This window comes from Schistocerca americana, chromosome 6, assembly GCF_021461395.2.
Source record: "Schistocerca americana isolate TAMUIC-IGC-003095 chromosome 6, iqSchAmer2.1, whole genome shotgun sequence".
Classification (NCBI taxonomy): domain Eukaryota; kingdom Metazoa; phylum Arthropoda; class Insecta; order Orthoptera; family Acrididae; genus Schistocerca; species Schistocerca americana.
In genome coordinates, this window is record NC_060124.1 from 211,863,381 (window position 1) to 211,885,459 (window position 22,079).

A 22,079-nucleotide genomic window follows, 5' to 3' on the forward strand; every position below is an offset into this window, starting at 1 on the left:
CAAGATCCAATGACTGTTAGCAGAATGTGGAATCGGTGGGTTCGAGAGGGTAATACGGAACGCCGTGCTGGATCCCAACGGCCCCGTATCACTAGCAGTCGAGATGACAGGCATCTTTTCCGCATGACTGTAACGGATCGTGCATACACGTCTCGATCCCTGAGTCAACAGATGGGGACGTTTGCAAGACAACAACCATCTGCACGAACAGTTCGACGACGTTTGCAGCAGCATGGACTATCAGCTCGGAGACCATGGCTGTGGTTACCGTTGACGCTGCATCACAGACAGGAGCGCCTGCGATGGTGCACTCAACGACGAACCTGGATGCATGAATGGCAAAGCGTCATTTTTTTGGATGAATCCATGTTCTGTTTACAGCATCATGATGGTCGCACCCGTCTTTGGCGATATCGCGGTGAACGCACATTGGAAGCGTTTATTTGTCATCGCTATACTGGCGTATCACCCGGCGTGATGGTATGGGGTGCCATTGGTTACACGTCTCGGTCACCTCTTGTTCGCATTGACGGCACTTTGAACAGTGGACGTTACATTTCAGATGTGTTACGACCCGTGGCTCTACCTTCATTCGATCCCTGCGAAACCCTACATTTCAGCATGATAGTGCACGACCGCATGTTGCAGGGCCTGTACGGGCCTTTCTAGATACAGAAAATGTTCGACTGCTGCCCTGGCCAGCACATTCTCCAGATTTCTCACCAATTGAAAACGTCTGGTCAATGGTGGCCGAGCAACTGGCTCGTCACAATACGTCAGTCACTACTCCTGATGAACTGTGGTATCGTGTTGCAGCTGCATGGGCAGCTGTACCTGTACATGCCATCCAAGCTCTGTTTGACTCAATACCCAGGCGTATCAAGTCCGTTATTACGGCCACAGTTGGTTGTTCTGGGTACTGATTTCTCAGGATCTATGCACCCAAATTGCCCGAAAATGTAAACACATGTCAGTTCTAGTATAATATATTTGTCCAACGAATACTCGTTTATCATCTGCATTTCTTCTTAGTGTAGCAATTTTAATGGCCAGTAGTGTATGATACGCAGATTCAGTGATGTATTTCGTTCCAAAGACAAGCTATTAAGCAGGCTCATCAGACGGTCTCCACTCTCCTTCGAGGCTTGCCGAGTTGGCTTTCTCCCTCAGAGTGGAGACGGGTAAGCGAGGCTTGCACGCAGACCGCGGAGGCTCAGCGCGCTGACGCCGGTGTGGTTTTGCAGATACGGCGGCGGGGAGCGCCTTGTCCCGAGCGCGCTGTAATTAGGTTGCGGTGGTGCGGCGGCAGCCAAGACGTCGGTGGCCCCGCGCTCAAACACCGCCGCACTTATTTACTCTTTGTTTCTGCTGGTGGCAAAATTACAAAAGTCTTTTGTAGCTTGCTATTTATCTTGCGCTCCTTCGCCGCCGGCTTTTATTTAATGTTGACTTACGCTGGAACAATACTGGGCTGCCGGCGCCGCCGCTCGCACTACGCCCCGCAATATCTGTCTGCCGAGGCCGTCTGCTGCCTACTGCCAGCTTCCAGCTTCCAGCTTCCCCTCACCCCGCCGGCACTGGCTCCAGTCGAGCCCTCTCTACAGAGCTTCTTCCACTTGCTAGGCTGTTTACGTTAATGCGAGCGTCGTGAACATCTCACAACTAAGAAAAATACCACGAAAAGCGTACTAGCAATAGCCTCACAATACATTTGTGAAGAACCAAGCAGAATTTGAAAATAACAGTATCACTCATAAACACAACACTAGGGACAAATACAGGATTCAGTACCCACAGCTTGACCTTACTCTTGCTCTGGAAGGAGCAAAATATACAGCTAGAAAAATATTTCACTTTCTCTCGTATGAGTTAAAGGCGCTGAGACAAACTGGAAGTTATAAAAAAAATCAAATCATTTATGCTAAATGGTTCAAATGGCTCTGAGCACTATGGGACCAAACTTCTGAGATCATCAGTCCCCTAGAACTTAGAACTACTTAAACCTAACTACCCTAAGGACATCATACACACCCATGCCCGAGGCAAGATTCGAACCTGCGACCGTAGCGGTCGCGCGGTTCCAGACTGTAGCGCCTAGAACCACTCGGCCACCCCGGCTGGCCATTTCTGCTAAAGAACCCCATCTATTCCATAATCAAAAATATCCAGACACCTATTAGCGGATATTTTGTGATAGCATGGACACCTCAGATAGGTGTCTGTATGTCTATGGAGGAATGGCATCCCATTCTTCCTCAAGATTCGAAACCAGAAAAGGTGGTGATGCTGGACGTTGGGGTCTTCAACGAAATCGAAGTTCTGACTCATCTCAAGGGATGTCCCATTTGGTATAGGTCAGGATTCTGAGCAGACCAGTCCATATCAGCAATGATACTGTCCACAATGGTTCAAATGGCTCTGAGCACTATGGGACTTAGGGGACTGATCACCTCAGATGTTAAGTCCAATAGTGCTCAGAGCCATGTTTTGTTGTTGTATGCGATGGTACGTCCCATACGACATACGACGGAGAACTCGGGGCTGTCGACGTATCCCTCTCCTCCTTGACAGTCAAACAATGGCCGGCCGCTGTGGCAGAGCGGTTCTAGGCGCTACAGTCTGTAACCGCGCGACTGATACGGTCGCAGGTTCGAATCCTGCCTCGGGCATGGATGTGTGTGATGTCCTTAGGTTAGTTAAGTTTAAGTACTTCTAAGTTCTAGGGGACTGATGACCACAGATGTTAAGTCCCATAGTGCTCAGAGCCATTTGAACCATTTTTAGACTTGCTGATCCGCCTTTCGTGACAATTCCGCATTATATATGGGTGTTTTAATTAGACTGTGTAAGTGATTTCGTTGTATTTATCAGATTCTGTAGCAGATTGAGCCTGAAACAAAAGGTCGACTTATGCCAACACGCGGTACGTAGCATTGTTTCGACGGAGAAAATGCATCTGTGTGCTGTTTATAGATATATGATAACTGAAGATGCAGAAGTCAATATAATACTGTACTCACGGTAAACCTCAGCCAGTTCTGACTTCATACGTTCATTGCATTGTCGCCGTGTAGGTTGTTGATCCAGTACCTAGATTGCATATGAAAAATCTCAAATGAGTTCTTCGGAATAACTTCTGTTTGCAAAGAACTACATTTTATTGTCGTTTTTCCTGAATAGGCCATCTAGGAACCATGCGAAAACCAAGTGCGCGTTTTGCAACACTAGTCAACACATGGGATATTAAAAAAAACTGACACGCATTTTCTAAAATCTTTATTTAATAAGATTACAAGTTCAGACCTTTACCCATATTATCCACAGTGCGCTGTCAACCAATGGGATGCATTTGTCATATCTCCGTTTGTAGAAAACAAGATCCTTTAAGACCGTTTTCGGCATTGGGTTAGAGGACAAATACGAGCGAAGTCAGGTGATTGGGGAAAAATACAAGAAACGGTCCGGTTCCACCAAGAGGCGACTGTAGCGCAGGGTGCTATCGCTTTGATACGATTAAAATATTCACTGACGAATGGAAAATAGCTGATCTACCGTATATAGGAAGAGCTTCCTTTTGTTTCAATCTCCTTTAGAATATATCTTGCTTACATCAGAGGCAGCAGTTGCCTTCAGTTTGTCAGGCTGTCAATCTCAACACCCCAGAGGTATAGAACGACAACAGCTTTCACCTTGTGAAGGTCAGGCAGATCCAAAAAGTGAATATGTTGACCTCTTCGCAAAGGACATAACGCGAAATCAGCACTAGCTTATCCCTCATCTCAAAGCAACCCACTATGTCCCCAAACGTAAAAGAGAGCGTGAAACGTGTGCAGCCACGTTTAGTGGAAAGAAACAATTGTGCGCAAAGGGGCTATAGTCTGCTTTACGTAGAAGACCGCGGTTTACAGACTGGTCATGAGGCAGAAGATGTCTCACGGTCACCACAAGGAAGCGCTTTCGTCGCCTATACGGGTTGATGTCAGAGACTTCATTAACTTATTCGAATCACACAACATCAGAAAGTGATTGAAATATGCTTTTTTTTTTTACATTTAGTGGTGACATAGCTCTTAAAAAATGACAACCCACCGTCGTGATTGACTCCTTAACGTGGATAACTCCTCGAAATCTAGGACTCCGTAATAGTCCATCTACATTATGGAAATATAACCATTCTAAGCCTGAAGATGCGTGTATACTGACGTGAATCCGGTAGTTGTGAAGAAACCACCTTCACACAGCTATGCTATTTTTGGAAACACCTCATCATGTTTGATTTTTTAATTATTACGATTTTATAATAATTTGAACGGTTATAGATTGTTGGGTGTTATTATTGTTATTCCTAAAAAACTGGCCAAATGGGAGCGAGACTCGCATACTGAGGTTTCCGTACTAAGTTAATTATGTATCTAGAAAGTTCATCCATGCCGGGAACAGAGGATTTACACGGTTTTTGCCTGTTACTGGCATTGATACTGGCGCCATATCAATCCCAGGGATTCCAAGACTTCCGTGAATATTTTAATTTCGCGTTCTAAGTCGGATAACAAATGAAAAAATAAATATTGTTTCGTGGGATGTAATTGCAAATTAACAATTTTCAGATTTTTTCCTTTATTTGCACTATGAAACCTTTCTTCTTGCTAAATTTAATGACTCTATGTCAAGTTGAAGTACGAGATTTTAATGAGTGTATTTCCGACTATCCAAATATGTGACATAAATGGCCATTTACTCTGACGCCACTGACTTTGGCCCGCAGCTCGTGGTCGTGCGGTAGCGTTCTCGCTTCCCACGCCCGAGTTCCCGGGTTCGATTCCCGGCGGGGTCAGGGATTTTCTCTGCCTCGTGATGGCTGGGTGTTGTGTGATGTCCTTAGAACTACATAAACCTAACTAACCTAAGCTCTAGGGGACTGATGACCATAGATGTTGTCCCATAGTGCTCAGAGCCATTTGAACCACTGATTTTGAAGCTTAACGTGTTTACACCACCAAAGGACTGTGGATCTCAGTATCTGATATAAATTTCAGCTTGATACGTCTACCCGGCCCTGATAAAAAAGGTTTTGAACAGTCGGACAGACAGACAGACAGACAGACGGACAAAGAAGTAGTCCTATAAGGGTTCCGTTTTTGAGGTACGGAACCCTAAAAAAGGAAAGTTAATTTATACAGATCTGAAACCACAATACATATCGCTGCGTGTGTGAACGCCAAAAGCTTTTGCAGCGGGAACCGTTTGTATAATATTCAATTGTAAATTATCAATGATTAAAATTTCAGAATTCTCTTTCACCGTCCGTCCAAAAGTTCCGAGATTAATTTTATTTGTGGCCTACAAGCGACGCCAGTGGCAGCTTGAACTAACAACTGTAAAGAACACATGTGCATTCGACCAGCCGGTTGTGACCAGGCTGTGTTAAGCAGTTGACATGTCACTGTAGCGTGCCAACGTTGTAGTGACACAAATCGCAAGGGAGCAACATCTGGAAATCAAGTGCTGAAAAAGACAAAAGTGTGAGCAAAGTTTGACCAGCACACTTTGAGTCACGAACAAAAACAACGCTTGGGTGCCTGGTGCGACTTGTCTAAAATGCGAAACGCGGAACAATTCTTTTCTGGAAGAAATCATCACAGGTGAGCCTACCACAGAACGACTAACTGCGTAAATTCACACGAGGGGGAAACTGTTTGACAACAGAACGGACACTTAAGCCAAAGTGGCGCGCGAGTTGAACAACATCCTAAAGAAGGACTTTCCTGGCAGCTTCATATGGTTGTACGACGGTTCCATGTTGTGTTCTCTATTTGCAGGAGACTGTCTAGAACATCTGAAGCGTTAAAACCATCATCTTAACGTTCCTCTATTTTTTGTTAATCCTGTCTCGAAATATTTTGGTTGGTTGGTTGATTTGGGGGAGGGGACCAAACAGCGAGGTCGGACTCACGCGTATTCATATTGAAATAGTGTTTTCAAAATAAGGGGACCGGTACGTCAGAGACAGCTTTTCTTTAACACGCCAGTTTTGTAACACTGATTATTTGCAAGATGCGACTATCGATTGTTGCTACAGCGAGCGGAAATTGCCTTCATTTTTGGAGGATTTTATTGCGTATTCTTTCATGGATTTAGTCACATGTAAATTATGTAAAATTGAGAACTCTGCCCTATTCGATTATTGTAAACAGTCGAAACTCGGCTAATAAACGATTGAAAGAGTATGGAATATCAGCATCTTTGATTTTTGTCAATCATTGTAGCGCATATTCTTTGTAAATAATCGTGTGCTTATGAAACTACTGTTTTCTCATAGTAGTTTCGTAGTTGTTCGTTCGTACAATATGAATTAATCTGACGACCCGAAGGGAACTTGACTTAAATTTCAATAAAACTTCCATACAGTGTACTAATGTGCTAACGTGACGAAATTCAAGCTACGATATACTGTTTTGGTCACAGGGCACGAGAATCTCATGTAAGTATATCTCAACTGCTTCTGATATCATTCTACTTGAATTAATTTCATATTTTCATAAATTCTTTGTTTTGGAATGAAGCGCAAACATGACTGTCTATCGAGTTCATAAAGGCCAAATGAGTATTATTAACGAATATTTACACTAGTTAGAATTCAGTTAATGAAAAGTTTTGTTTACGTATGTGGAAGGCTGCTCTCATCAAAAAATTTATGATTTCTAAACAGCGATGGCAGTTCTTTTCACTGTTCTGAACAGTTATTACTCTATAAATGAATAAGTGTATGGAAGCTGCAGCTTAACAGTAAATTTCTCTTTTATTTTTGCTTGGTACAAAATAACATTTGCTGCTGCCAATCACGTGATAGATTATTTTATAACTGACAAATCCGCACTAAATTCCTTAGTTAGTACAATAGCTGAAGTTTACTTGGCAAGTTCGCGATCGTCTCAGTGTTTAAGCACTACCCCATCCTTTTCCTGGACCGCACCTTTTTGCAGATGTTGCAAGAGAGTGTTTTCTCACCCACGCAACAATCCTAGAATGAGGACACACTTCTGTCATACATCTTTGACTAGACAAGTAAGACTGCGAGCAGTGTTAAGATTGACATGACGGTAAATGTTGCAGCGCGACCAGACTCACGGTGATGGATGTGTCATATTTTTATCGAAGAATCAAGAAAGAAAAGAAATTAACATAATACTTGATCAGTAATTTCGTCTTAATCAATTTTGAAATACATTCGGCCTGATATAAATACACATTTACATGCGAAATGTTTATTTTGCAGGTTCAAATGGTTCAAATGGCTCTGAGCACTGTGGGACTCAACTGCTGAGGTCATTAGTCCCCTAGAACTTAGAACTAGTTAAACCTAACTAACCTAAGGACATCACAAACATCCATGCCCGAGGCAGGATTCGAACCTGCGACCGTAGCGGTCTTGCGGTTCCAGACTGCAGCGCCTTTAACCGCACGGCCACTTCGGCCGGCCTTATTTTGCAGGTTCTGATTTTTTTTTAAATTATAGACAATCTATTAGCCAGCATGATGAATAACAAGCTAGAGAGTGCTATGATTTTTTTTATAAAGTATAATGGTGATATCACAGTCATTGAACGAAACATTTTCTATGTTAATGTGTTATATGACAGGCCACTGAACTTGTTCACCTTATTTATAAAGTAATTGAGGCGAAAATTTTACAAATAGCGTTGATTTGGGCCTCTCCATTGGCATTATATAGTCAAGTACGCTATACTAACATTTTTAGTAACATTTTATATAGTCATTGTACTTTTAAGCAGAGCTTTAGGTATAGGATTGATGGGAAAAATTTCAGAAACAATCAGACTGCCGTTCCTACTGTGCTGAGTTTAATCGCAAAATAATTAATAATTCAGAAGTTTTCATTCGGCGATTACTTAGAAAATTGGCCTAAAAATGGACATTTTTCTTATCTGTGTTATGCATATAATTGTAAACAATTCATAACGCCTCTCTTTACTATCACTTCCGGATTATCTGTATCACACCTAAATTTTTGGGACTAACTTGAAGAGGAAACGAACATTTGTGGAAAGATGTACTTCGATAAATAAAACAAACGAGTGAGACCTTACGTGGCTATTCTCGTAGAGCACAGGTCGCAAACTCAGTTCCTGCTTCACATTTGAGTATGTGTATTAAATGAGCTGTGTGCGTATCTTGATTAGTTGCTGAAACAATTACAAAGATCATTTTCTTCGTGCGAAGTACCACAGACATATATTTATTAAAGGACGTTTTGGAGGTTTCCAGCCTGGCTGTTTGTATCTTGTAAGATACGAGAAACTGAAAATGAAAAACAGACTAGATGGAAAACTTGAGAATGTCTCTTAAATTACACAAATGACAAAATGTATCTGTGTGGTCGTATACCTATATAAAAACACCTTGGATGGCTGAAAAGTAGTAGCCGACAACTATCAGTTTATCGACACAAAGGTGATTGTGCAGCTCCTAGAAAACATGTTTTCGTTTATTTTCTCATAATCGTAGTCTACGAAACTTCAGCTGTGGTATCTGTGAGTTTCGATTGTTTCGTTGCTAAAGGTTCATATTGAGTGGAAAAGCCATTGCGACTGGGGACCTTTAATGACTATCCTTTTCAGCGTGTGTTACCTAAGAGCTAAGAGAGTAACTGGGGTGCGAAGAAGCCTCATGCTGGTAGAGGCTATTCAAATTGTTCGCCGTTTTACCATTTCAATTAGTCAGAATTAATTAATTGATCATTAACCGTCGTTTTCAATTTCATCAAGTGAATGAGTGTAGGCGTATGATTCTATCTGCAGATAATTTTACGCGAGCTGCTTGCTATCATTAAAACAAATTGCACCTGTTAATTAAATGGAAACGAAGCTAGAGAATTGTGACGGAATGCGTTGGTTTGATAAGCGCTGTTGCATCTTCATTTCAAAAGCGAAAAATTTCTTCATGGCTGTAGAGGTGCCCATTGCTATGAAGGAAAAAGTAAAAATGGTCCCCAACAATCACAAGTCAGATTCCATCACAATATTGTTTGCTTGATTTCTTTTAATGAGTCTGACGTTACGGATTTTCGATAACATACTGGAACGCTATGTGAAATATTTATGTGAAGGTGTTAAGAAATGAGGGAGGACAAATACTTTAAAGAGCTCTCTTTCTGTTTGTGAATCGTCGGCGGTTTATATCGTAATTTCTGTGTGTAGTAAATATGCTATCTGTATTACTGTGCTATCGTATAATACTTCCAATCAACTGCCAACTGCCTTGAATCCTAAACTGCTGGTGTATATAACTTAATCAAACCAGATGGGCTACTTAGACTACTTCCAGCATATAAAAATTGTATAATAATTGTTTCTCTTTTAGTACTTGTCACTTAAAGATTTCTTATAATTTCAAATAGACCTTTGGGTCACCGATTAAATAATAGGCTCCCAGGTAGAAGCCACGAAATCTCTGCCTAAATTCGGTCAAATTTATACTGCACTAAGTAGGATTCTCCTATTATTGGACTGATCATTATTTTGTCTTACACGGAGAGGTCCCCAAGAGTGGGACTGATATTTTAAAACCACCTCTAGAATAGCGTAGGTTCGAGTTCCAGGTATCACTCCCTCCACCCATTCACTCTGCTGAACCCCATTTTGTAAGTAATCGACTAAATAAAATTTGACTACTTCTTGTAACTTCTGCTCCCCCAGGCTGTGGCTAAGCCATGTCTTCGCAATATCCTTTCTTTCAGGAGTGCTAGTTCTGCTAGGTTCGCAGGAGAGCTTCTGTAAAGTTTGGAAGGCAGGAGACGAGGTACTGGCAGAAGTAAAGCTGTGAGTACCGGGCGTGAGCTGTGCTTCGGTAGCTCAGTTGGTAGAGCACTTGCCCGCAAAAGGCAAAGGTCCCGAGTTCGAGTCTCGGTCGGGCACACAGTTTTAATCTGCCAGGAAGTTTCATATCAGCGCACACTCCGCTGCAGAGTGAAAATCTCATTCTGGAAACATCCCCCAAGCTGTGGCTAAGCCATGTCTCCGCAATATCCTTTCTTTCAGGAGTGCTAGTTCTGCTAGATTCGCAGGAGGGCTTCTGTGAAGTTTGGAAGGTAAGAGACGAGGTACTGGCAGAAGTAAAGCTGTGAGTACCGGGCGTGAGTCGTGCTTCGGTAGCTCAGTTGGTAGAGCACTTGCCCGCGAAAGGCAAAGGTCCCGAGATCGAGTCTCGGTCGAGCACACAGTTTTAATCTGCCAGGAAGTTTCATATCAGCGCACACTCCGCTGCAGAGTGAAAGTCTCATTTTGGATACATCCCCCAGGCTGTGGCTAAGCCATGTCTCCACAATATCCTTTCTTTCAGGAGTGCTAGTTCGGCTAGGTTCGCAGGAGAGCTTCTGTAAAGTTTGGAAGGTAGGAGACGAGGTACTGGCAGAAGTAAAGCTGTGAGTACCGGGCGTGAGTCGTGCTTCGGTAGCTCAGTTGGTAGAGCACTTGCCCGCGAAAGGCAAAGGTCCCGAGTTCGTGTCTCGGTCGGGCACACAGTTTTAATCTGCCAGGAAGTTTCAATAATTCTGTTGATCATCCAGTGAGGAAAACGCTTTCTTACACATTTCTGGGTGGCACGAAGTGTAAGCTGTCAGTGCAGGTCAAATCTAAACAATTTATGGGCCGCTGTTTTTAGTTCCATAATAAAAGCAGTTTTCGAATGTAAGCTGTTAAATTGTGGAAGCATACTTCTGATTTCAACAGTGTGCCATTGTAGACAACAAGAGTATCGCCGACTTCATATCTTTTGTAATACACAATCTTTTTAGCCGTATCAGTAAATTTTTCGAAGAATTGGTTCTCTATGTGATTTACGAAAATATCTGCCAGTGTGCTAGCGACACTGGAACAGCCGAAACTGCTACGACTGATCTTATATTCCAATTATAATTCCAAGATGAAATATCACCACCAGGGTGACTGGCTGCAGGGTGTAATGCCTCAGACCCTAACCTACACCATCACGTAAATGGTTTCAAAAAGTCATCCCACCCTTAAGTACCTCTCCTTGTTAGCAAAATGTGATACCTACTCGCATTGTATAATACTTACAATTTTATACATGTTGTTCTCTTTGTTATTGCGTCTCTTTTGCAAATATATGTAAGTTGCAACTGAAATGTAAGTCTTATTAAGACCAGGTGCGTTTTGCTTTATTCTAAAGGATAATTGCACTCTCCTTGTCTGCCTTCGTTTTGTTTATGCTGTCTCTGTGTAGTTGTTCTCTAGGACTTTTTCAGAGTTTGAACTTCTGTGGATATCTCTTTTGTGACAAAGTGTTCAGATCTTGTATCTATGATGATTTCAATATATTTGCCTATTAATTCTTTTGTTTGGGCCATGTTCATGATGCAGTATCTTTCCTCTGTTCATGAGATAGTATGTTCTCAGATACTACGTCCATGTTTTCTACAAAACTTCCATTTACTTTTCTGTTTACATTGTATTTTAAGCCTCCACGTAGTAGCTGTGTTTCTTCATTCTTAAATTTGTTGTCTGCAAAGTTTATGAGATATGGGTAGAACTGACCTATGTTTCACGGCCTGTTTGGGACGTTTGTATCTGACAGTCCACAAGTGTCTTTAGTTTCTTCTCTCGTAAACAGTCTTCAGAGTTACACCAGTTTCAACATTTCTTCAATTTCTCTGGCACTTTTGTGTTGTTCGTTTCCATGAAGCGACGAACACGGTAAACACAACCTCACTCTAGCGTATCTGGACTGGAAAAACTCTTCACGCAGTATCATATCTCCCATTTCATCTTCATCTATCTCCTTTTCCATTTCCATAATGTTGTCCTCAAGAACATCGCCCTTGTATAGACCCTCTATGTACTCCTTCCACCTTTCTGCTTCCCTTCTTTGCTTAGAACTGGGTTTCCATCTGAGCTCTTGATATTCATGCAAGTGGTTCTCTTTTCTGCAAAGGTCTCTTTAATTTTCCTGTAGGCAGTATCTATCTTATCCCTCATGAGATAAGCCTCTACATCCTTACATTTGTCCTCTAGCCATCACTGCTTAGCCATTTTGCACTTCCTGTCGATCTCATTTGTGAGACGTTTGTATTCCGTTTTGCCTGCTTCATTTACTGCATTTTTGTATTTTCTCCTTTCATCAATTAAATTCAGTATCTCTTCTGTTACCCAAGGATTTCTACTATCCCTCGTCTTTTTACCTACTTGATCCTCTGCTGCCTTCACTACTTCATTTCTCAAAGCTCACTTGGATAATGGGGATGAATTCATATTCCAAAACCTTCACGCACCGTTCGGCAGTCTCCGTGCCGTCGAGGAATATCGCACCGATTATTCCGCAACTGGACATTGAACATCAGTCACCCGACAAGATGAACACACTTTACGATCGCGAAATGCGGATTCTCAGTCCCACAGATGCGCTAATTTTGATTATTGACGAACCCATCCAAATGAAGGTAGACCTCGTTGCTAAACCAAAGCATACAGTGCATACTAATTCGCATCGTGTCCCACGGCCAACCGTGTCGTTCGAACGTCTTAAAGTAAACCGTTCAGAAGTTACGCGGATTTTATTTCATATACTTCAATAGTTGTCACCCTGTATGAACTGGAAGGAGCCTACGGAGGCAGACGGCCGGTAGCGAGGTGTGTGGGAGGACTGCTTAGCAGCACATCTGGCCAGGACGCGCGGACAATAGCGTCGCGTCGGCCGCTAATATGACAGGCCGACCCGCGTCCAGACGTCTCGGTAATCCTGCGCCGGATATTCGCCGTATCTTGGCGGGCGCTGAGCGCGTAAGCGCCAGAGCAAACACGGCGGCGCGGAGGCCAGCTCAGCGCCCGCGAGGGGCGGCCCGCGCCCCGGCGCGTATTTGATTAACAAAGCTATAAACTGCGGACTTATCTGTGGTCCCCCGAGGGCGGAGATGTGCCGCCGCCGCCGCCGCCGCCGTGTCGCCTGGGGGCTCGCAATTAACGTCGTTCCGCGGACACGCGTGTGCCGGCTGCGGGGGCTGGGGGCGGGGGCGGAGGCGGGGGCGGAACACAGGCCGCGCATCCCACGGCGCGCCCCCACGGCCGCCCCCCATTAGGCGAACCACGGCGGCCGCACACGTCGACAACGTGTGGGGTGGCAGCGACAGGGCAGGGGCTGTCGCGTGTCGGGTCGCGTGGCCGAGCGGGGACAACGTTGCGTGCGGCGCACAGTTCGAGTCCCGGCAGAGGTACGCAGCGGGTTATATCCTCACTCACTGCACCAACGTGCGACACAACTTTCGGAAGGCGGAAATCGATTTTAGGAAGCAGTTTTTCGATGTTGTGTTTTGTTAAGTGTCGTGTTAACCAGATACGCTTGGCATCCTACATTCAGCCTGTCCGAGGAAGAATGGTCACTATTCTGGGGCATGACAGGAACGACCATTTGGATCAAAAGACCTCATACGGACGTATACCGTGTTACGAATGGTTTTCGAGATTGAACGCATTTGTAAGAAATAAGAGTGGACCCAACATTGAACCCTATGGGACACCAGTGCAAGTAACTGCCCTGCAACCAGACAGTACACCATTTTCACAAACTGAGCAAGTGAATAACGCATTGGTCCATCTCTGGCCCATATGAAAGCAGTTATTCGGCTTGGCGGTGATGGATGGAGTTCTTGGATGTTCTCCTGAGGGATATAGTGCCTAATTATGTACAACTGGCGCTTTAGATTGTCCAAATCCCGAGATGGTTGGAAGGCTCCTGCCCATAACTGTCCAAACATTCTGAAATGGTGAGAGATCCGGTATTCCTGTTGGCTTGTTGACAAGCACGAATACAAGCTGTAAAAACTTTCGACATGTGCGGATGTGCTGAAATGTAAGCCCAGCATGGCTTCCCACGAAGGACAACAACACAAGGCGCAGAATACCATCCTGTAAGGGTGCCGCAGATGGCAATTAAAGGGATCCTGCTATGATAAGAAATGGCATCCCAGGTGGTTGTCGGACCGTATGGCAGGCGACAGTCAGGTTGGCTCAAATGGTTCAAATGGCTCTGAGCACTATGGGACTTAACATCTGAGGTCATCAGTCCCCTTGAACTTAGAACTACTTAAACCTAACTAACCTAAGGACATCACACACATCCATGCCCGAGGCAGGATTCGAACCTGCGACCGTAGCAGTCGCGCGGTTCCGTGCTGCAGCGCCTAGAACCGCGTGGCCACCGCGGTCGGCAGTCAGGTTGGTATACCATCACTGTCCACTGTGTCTCCAGACGTGTCTTCGATCTGGAATCTCAGAATTGTCCTCAGTGATGAGCCCCGTTTCGAACCGAGCCCCCATGACCGACGAAGATGATGAGTCGTGGCATACTCTACATTTATGTACCTGTTTTTGCTCCTGTACAATGGTGCTATGGGTATTTTATTTAGCAAGTATTATGTATTTGACAATACAGTGTGGTGTCCTATTATTATAATTGGAACCAGTTCTCAGTACGTCAACGAGACTGATGCGTAATTACACTTACGTAAAAATAAAAAGAAAATTTAACAGAACACATTGAATGACTAGAGATAGTGCTTTCATATTCGCAATTTTCGCAGGACATGTACATTACTATGTTCTGCAGAAACGATTAGCATTTGAACCATGGCGCGACTGCTACGGTCGCAGGCTCGAATCCTGTCTCGGGCATGGATGTGTGTGATGTCCTTAGGTTAGTTAGGTTTAAGTAGTTCTAAGTTGTAGGGGACTGATGACCACAGATGTTAAGTCCCATAGTGCTCAGAGCCATTTGAACCATGTCGGCCCGAGGATTCAAGGACAACATAGAAGTCGCGGCGCAACACCACCTGCCGGTAAAATGTGTCTGCAGCTCTCTTTGTAACTATAAAGCGAAGGTAATGCAAGAGTGAGATTTGAGCAGACGTGTAGGATGCCTCGCAGACATATGCTCTATCCGTACCGTCAAATTAGAAAGATTATAGGGCAAATTACAGGCTTGAGAAACTGTGATGCATCCACCTGGGAAACTGCTGCTCGTTTGGGACGAAGTGTTTAGGCAGTCCAACGGGTGTATGTAGAATGGTTGACAGAAAGACGTAAAATACTACGAGATGGGTCAGGTCGCACCACTCAGACCCTCCTCCGAGTAGATCGACACCTCATCCGAATAGCACTGCAGGATAGATCTGCGTCCTCCTCGGCTCTAGCACGACAATGGAGAAGTGTAACACATCGGATACTATCATGGGTGACTGTCAGTCACCGTTTATTACGACATGCGTGGCATGCGTGCGTCGTCCACTTCTCCGCCCACCTTTGACGAATGTGCAGGAACATGCAAGATGGAAATTGTTTATGGAAAGATGTCACTTGGGACAGCAATGGCATCAGATAGTGTTTTCGGAAGAATCCAGGTTCTGTTTGTTTGCAAACGATGACCACAATTTGGTTCGTCGTAGACAGGGGAGCGGCATCACAGTGACTGTACTCGCACGAGACATATAGTGTCAGCTCAAGGCCTTATGGTGTGGAGTGCTATTGGGTACAACCACAAATCACATTTGGTGCGTGTCCACGGCACTGCGATCAATGTGACCTGCGCGAGTCACATGCTGCGACCCGTAGACGTATCTTTCCTACACAACCCAGACGCCATTTTGCAGCTTGACAATGCACTACCACACGTGCTGCACGAACACGTGCTGTCTTGGTGTCACAGGATGTCAGCCTTTCGCACTGGCTTGCTCGATCACCAGACTTGTTAAAAATGTGTGTGAAATCTTATGGGACTTAACTGCTAAGGTCATCAGTCCCTAAGCTTACACACTACTTAACCTAAATTATCCTAAGGACAAACACTCACACCCATGCCCGAGGGAGGACTCGAACCTCCGCCAGGACCAGCCACACAGTCCATGACTGCAGCGCCTCAGACCGCTCGTCTAATCCCGCACGGCACCAGACTTGTCAGTCGAAAATGTCTGGGACACGGTGAGAGGATGGGTGCAGTGCTGTGACCCAGTGCCAACCACCACAGATGAACGCCTTATATGCGCCGATGCCATCACGCATGGACCAAGTTATCGGAGCCCAAGGCTGACCCTCTGCCTACCAGGCAACAGGACACTTGTGAGTCAAGGTGATTAAAATGTTAATCACTCCTCCAGAACATGTACTCGTACATTTCTGTGAATGTGAACGTCCTGTCTCAAATCGTTCAAGGTGATCTGTTGTTTTACGAACATGAGTGTATATTTCAGAGAGATATGAGAACGTCAGGATGATAGCTAGTTATTGTTGAAACTGGTCATGAGATAATTTACTTCAAGCGAACTTGGATTCTAATATTATAAACTATAACTGCCTCTGCCTGCAAAGACCGTCGTTGTAGCCTGTTACTATTCGAGTTATTGTTATTATCCCGACTATAACAATCCAGTATTTGAGAATGAGCGCACTTAGCGACTTCCTACAAACGGTAAACATAATTTCAAATCTTTATGAAATTTTTTCGCTGACAACCCCCACAAAATGACGAAAGGTAAAAAGTCTATCGCTAACTACATTTTCGCTGTTATTGCAGTAAAACTGCAGCACCAGGAACGACGTTTTAATTTAGTACCTGTTTACTACTAACTCTATTTGTAACACATTTTGCAGACAGTATCCACATGCACCGCTGATTTTTCTTGCGAAACTATATCACTGTACGACTGATAATTCAAGAGATTTGATACCATATACGTTGGGATGCACAAATAACTAGCTTTTGATTAAACCAAAACGGAAATTACACAGACTATACTCGTCCAATGTTTGATAATCACGAAACTTAAGAGACTTCCAACGAACTTTAAACATCATTTCAGACCATTTCTAAAGTTTTTCTCCATTACATTCTTCACGCCAAATGTTTAAGGCATCAACTCATTTGTGAAGAAACCAGAAGTTAAGTGGTTTTATATATGGAAGTTCTATTCTGTCATTTGTTAGTTATTTAGATGTTCCATGGATCATTTTGCTGTATGATGTGGAACGAGACATTTTACATTCACATCGTAAATTAATTTGGTCATATGGTTACATTCTGAACGTTTTTAAGCTCCTTTAATCACAAAGAGAAAAAAAGATAATCAGGTGTGAGTTAGTAATTCCTACCCATCACCTTCTACACATTACAGTAATAGGAAGTCTTCTACGAAATAGCAGGAGAAACCTTCTCGGCTTGTTTAAAAATTTTATTCTGCTGTCTGTCAGGCATTTTGTATCACTGGGTATGCGATCAAAATTTATTTTGCATCATTGTGCACCTGTTCTTGTGCTAAGGATAACCTTAACGTAAAGTTACGAATGTCATTCTTCCTTCTGGTACTGTAATTATGTACCTCATTGTTCCTTTTGAGCTGTAGTGGATTATTTACTACAAACTTCATGAGGGAATAAATATACCGTGAATCAGTAGTCAGAATGCCCATCTCCTTAAACAGATGTCCACAAGATGATCGTGGGCGAGCACCATAATGTTATTCTTGCAGCAAGTGTTTTTGTGCAATGGAGATTTTCTTCCTTAAAGATAAGTTACTCCAGAACATTATTCCATATGACATTATTGAGTGCAAATGGTAAAAATATGCCAGTTTATTGATTTGTCTCTCAGAACATTATTCCATATGACATTATTGAGTGCAAATGGTAAAAATAAGCCAGTTTATTGATTTGTCTCTCCCCAAAATTTGCAATGATTCTAAGCGCAAATGTGGCTGAACTAAGTTGTTTTAGCAGTTCCCACATTTACCTTTTCCAATTTAAATTATCGTGTACATGGGCACCTAAGAATTTTGAAGTTTTCACCCTACTAACTACTCCCTGACCGAGTGTTACGCTAAATAAAACGTCGCGTGACGAGGGCTTCGCCGGGTGCATGTCTTGCGATTTGACGCCACTTCGGCGACTTGCACGTCGATGGGGATGAAATGATGATGATTAGGACAACACAACATCCAGTCCCTGAGCAGAGAAAATCTTCGATCCAGCCGGGAATCGATCCCGGGCCCTTAGGATCGACATTCTGTCGCGCTGACCACTCAGTTACCGGGAGCGGACATGTGTTACAATTATCGTTGGTGTTGTACCCCAGACGTACAGAACTGAGAATGTTGGGGTGTGTACTTTTAAAATTGTGAGCCTGGTCATTCCCAGGAAATCAGTTAGTGATACTTCTAAGAACATGTTTGCCATTTCTTCTGTTTCTGTATGTATGCTTGGATTGATTACAATACTAGTCTCATCTGCGAGAGTAACTAATTCTGCTTGTTGTAAGTTAGACGAAAGATCGCTTACATACAGCGTACGAGGACCAGCAGTGGACCTAAGACTGAGCCTTGAGCAACCAGATACGTTATTTCTCCCTAGTCGGAATTGTGTCTCCGGACTATATTTGTTGAATTAATGAGTACAACTTCCTGCATTCATTTCCATTAATAGCATAAAACTTCAATTTAGCTTCGAGTATATCGTGATTCACACAGTCTGAAACACCCCCTTAGAAAAATTTATGAATTACTGTGCTTGGATACCTCTTACGTTATTTGATTTTCAAACAGCTGAGCAGAACTGAACGTACTCAGACATTTCGCTCTTTACTTGTCCTGATCAACACTAAACTGACACACAATATTTTTAGCGCAACGCAATCTGACTTTCAATTATCCCTACTTTTAATGGCCCTGACTAACAATAACCTATACCTTTCATGAATCACTTACCTGACAAAAATCTTCGTTACTCGAACTACTGCAATACAGCGAGCGCCAATACTGCCAGCTAAATAAAAGATTCTAACTACTGAAGGCACTAACTACTGATAGGCATAGTTAGCAAATGAAAGATTTTGATAGAGAAGAAACAATGTATTTACCTTAATAATGTTCAAAAGTCATCATATATATATGATATCCAATATTACAAATTTACTCTTTCTGATGGACACACGTCCAGATCGCCCGCTCTCAAAATTCTGCCATCTCTCTCCCCACATCCACCACTGCTGGCGGCTCACCTCCAACTGCGCAACGCTACGCGCTGTTCACATCCAACTGCCCAACACTACAATAGCGAATATTCCAACAATGCCAACCAGCCACACACTGCACACAGCACAGTCAATGATTTTCATACAGAGCGCTACGTGTCGTTACCAATATAAAAACCTAAACAGCCTACTTACAAGTCAAGTGCCTTAGATTGGTCGCTGAAAACATCGACCGGCGCTATTTCATTATTTAAAGAATCGGGAGTGTACTGGTACTACAATAACCGAACACCACCTACACGACAACCTACACGTGATTGCTGCACGTGGAATAGCAAAGGATTATAGAGAAACAGTACACTAGTCAGCTGCTGATGAATTTTGTCGCACACCTCCCTCGGTGACTCGACGCTCGAGTGAGCTTGCCAGGAAATCGAGAGGGAACTGCGCTTTTCGCCATACGTGCGAGCGGCCCCGGGGTTCCGAGCGAGTGCTCACACGGGAATGGACACCGGCGACCCTTTCGGTTTCGCGGCGCGGTCGCACTGTCGTCCTATTCACGCCGCAGAACAAACAAAAACAAGTCTGGAGAGACGGTATTAACCCGTGCGCGCCGTTCGCGTCTCTTTGTGGCCGGCAAATCAGTTTCCAGGTCGCGGCGGTGACGGCTACAATTTTCCGAGCGGCTGCGCGCCACTGGGGCGCTGTTTGCTGCTTGCTGGCTCCGAAAATTGGCCCTCGCCCTCTCCCCGGTGCGCTGTGGCGGCTAGTGGACCGTTGTCATCGGCTGGATGAGCTAGGGTGGCCGGGACGCGCCCGGGGTGGCTCGTCGCAAACACTGCGCGCCCCCTGCGGTCCCGCGCGCATCAGCCGCTCGGACACTCCGGGGCCGGCAGACGCTGGGAAAAGTGAGCGTCGAAGGCGTGTCGCATCTGCTCTTGTTTACTCTTCCTCTCCATCTGACTCCGACACTTTTGAAGAGGCAATCGACAGAGGCGTCCGAAGATCTCCAGCCTAAAGTATCTTAGAAACAGATTGTAATAAGGGTGGAAATATATATTATACGTTGACGAGAGCCCCTTGCTGATTAAAACTGCGTGATGTACCGGGATTCGAACCCAGATCCTTTCCTTTCGCTGGTAATGCTATTTCCAATCGAGCAATTTTTTTTAAACAATGAAAGGAGTGGGCGTGTACTCCTTCGTGCAGCACAGCGCTTGTTTAACCCGCCTTTTCTTATAAAACATTTCCCTGGAAAACTCATGCTTCTTCGTCTTTGGAACCATTTTGGAAACAGTGTAAGAACCCAAATGAAATTCTTCTTACAAACTAATAAGTTATTACATATGGGTATCATCCATTAACGAAAGTTAGGCGGAATCATACACATCCACTTTATTTATGGGCCCTTTTGGACGGACATTTTTCTTGTCAAACATTGGTTCCTGTGATAATGGGCACATTTCGAATCCGGTCACCGACTAAATACACATCCATTTTAGTTGCAACTCTGGCTGTCTCTGTTGCATCATAATAGGTTATTCATTTCTCAAAAGTTAACCCTAGACGACATTAAACGGGCAAAAGTGTTACACTACTATTAAACCATCGTACATTTTACTATTCGAAATTTTATTCAAAGGAAGTCATAATATATACACTGTCTAACGTTCCCTTAGAAAAAAATTATAAATGACAGTGCTGGAAAACCTCTACGTTATTTGATTTTCAAACAGCTGAGCAAAACTGAATGTACTCAGACATTTCTCTCTTTACCTGTTCTGATCAACACTAAACTGAGACACAATATTTTTAGCGCAACGCAATCTGACTTTCAATAATCCCTACAAAAGAATGACCCTAACTAACAACAACCTATACCTTTCATGAATCACTTACCTCACAAAAATCTTCGTTACTCAAACTACTGCAATACAGCGAGCGCCAATACTGCCAGCTAAATAAAAAATTCTAACTAATGAAGGCACTAACTCCTGACAGGCATAGCAAATTAAAGATTTTGATGGGGAACAAACAATGTATTTACCTTAATATTTTTCTAAAGTCATTTTATATATATATATATATATATATATATATATATATATATATATATATATATATATATATATATATAAATCAGTTCATGACATCCAGTCTTACAAATTTTGCTTATCTGATGGACACACCTACATTAGCGAATATTCGAACAATGCAAACCAGCCACAGGCTGCACACAGCACAGTCAGTGATTTTCACACAGAGCGCTACGTGGCGTTACCAACATAAAAACCTAAACAGCCTACTTACAACTGAAGGGCCGAAGAAATTGGTACACCCGCCTAATATCGTGTAGGCCCCCGCGAGCACGCAGATGTGACGCAACACGACATGGCATCGACTCGACTAGTGTCTGAAGTAGTACTGGAGGGAATTGACTCCATGAATACTGCAGGGCTGTCCATAAATACGTAAGAGTACAAGGGGTGGAAATCTCTTCTTAACAGCACGTTGCAAGACATCCCAGATACGCTCAATAATTTTCATGTCTGGGGAGTCTGGTGGCCAGTGGAAGGATCTAGACTCAGAAGTGTGTTCCTGGAGCCACTCTGTAACAATTTTGAACGTGTGGGTTGTCGCATTGTCCTGCTGGACTTGCCCAAGTCCGTCGGAATGGACAATAGACATGAATGGATGCACGTGATGAGAACAGGGTGCTTACGTACGTGTCCCCTGTCAGAGCCGTGTCTAGACGTATCAGTGGTCATTGCAACTGCACGCGTCCCACACCATTACAGAGCCTCCACCAGCTTGAACAGTTCCCGGCTGACACACGGGGGTTCCTTGGATTCATGAGGTTGTCTCCATACCCATACATGTCTAGCCGCTCGATACAATTTGAAACGAGACTCGTCCGACCGGGCAATGAGTTTCCAGTCATCAGCTGCCCAATGTCGGTGTTGACCGGGTCCAGGCGAGCGTAAAGCTTTGTGTCGTGCAGTCTTCAAGGGTACACGAGTGGGCCTTCGGCTCCG

General features: G+C 43.8%; 1 non-coding gene across 1 annotated transcript; it reads left to right on the forward strand.

Moving 5' to 3' along the window:
• Positions 1-9,860: 9,860 nt before the first annotated feature.
• On the forward strand, positions 9,861-9,935 carry Trnal-caa. The gene has a single exon. It is a non-coding gene; the product is annotated as a tRNA-Leu (tRNA).
• Positions 9,936-22,079: the final 12,144 nt, after the last annotated feature.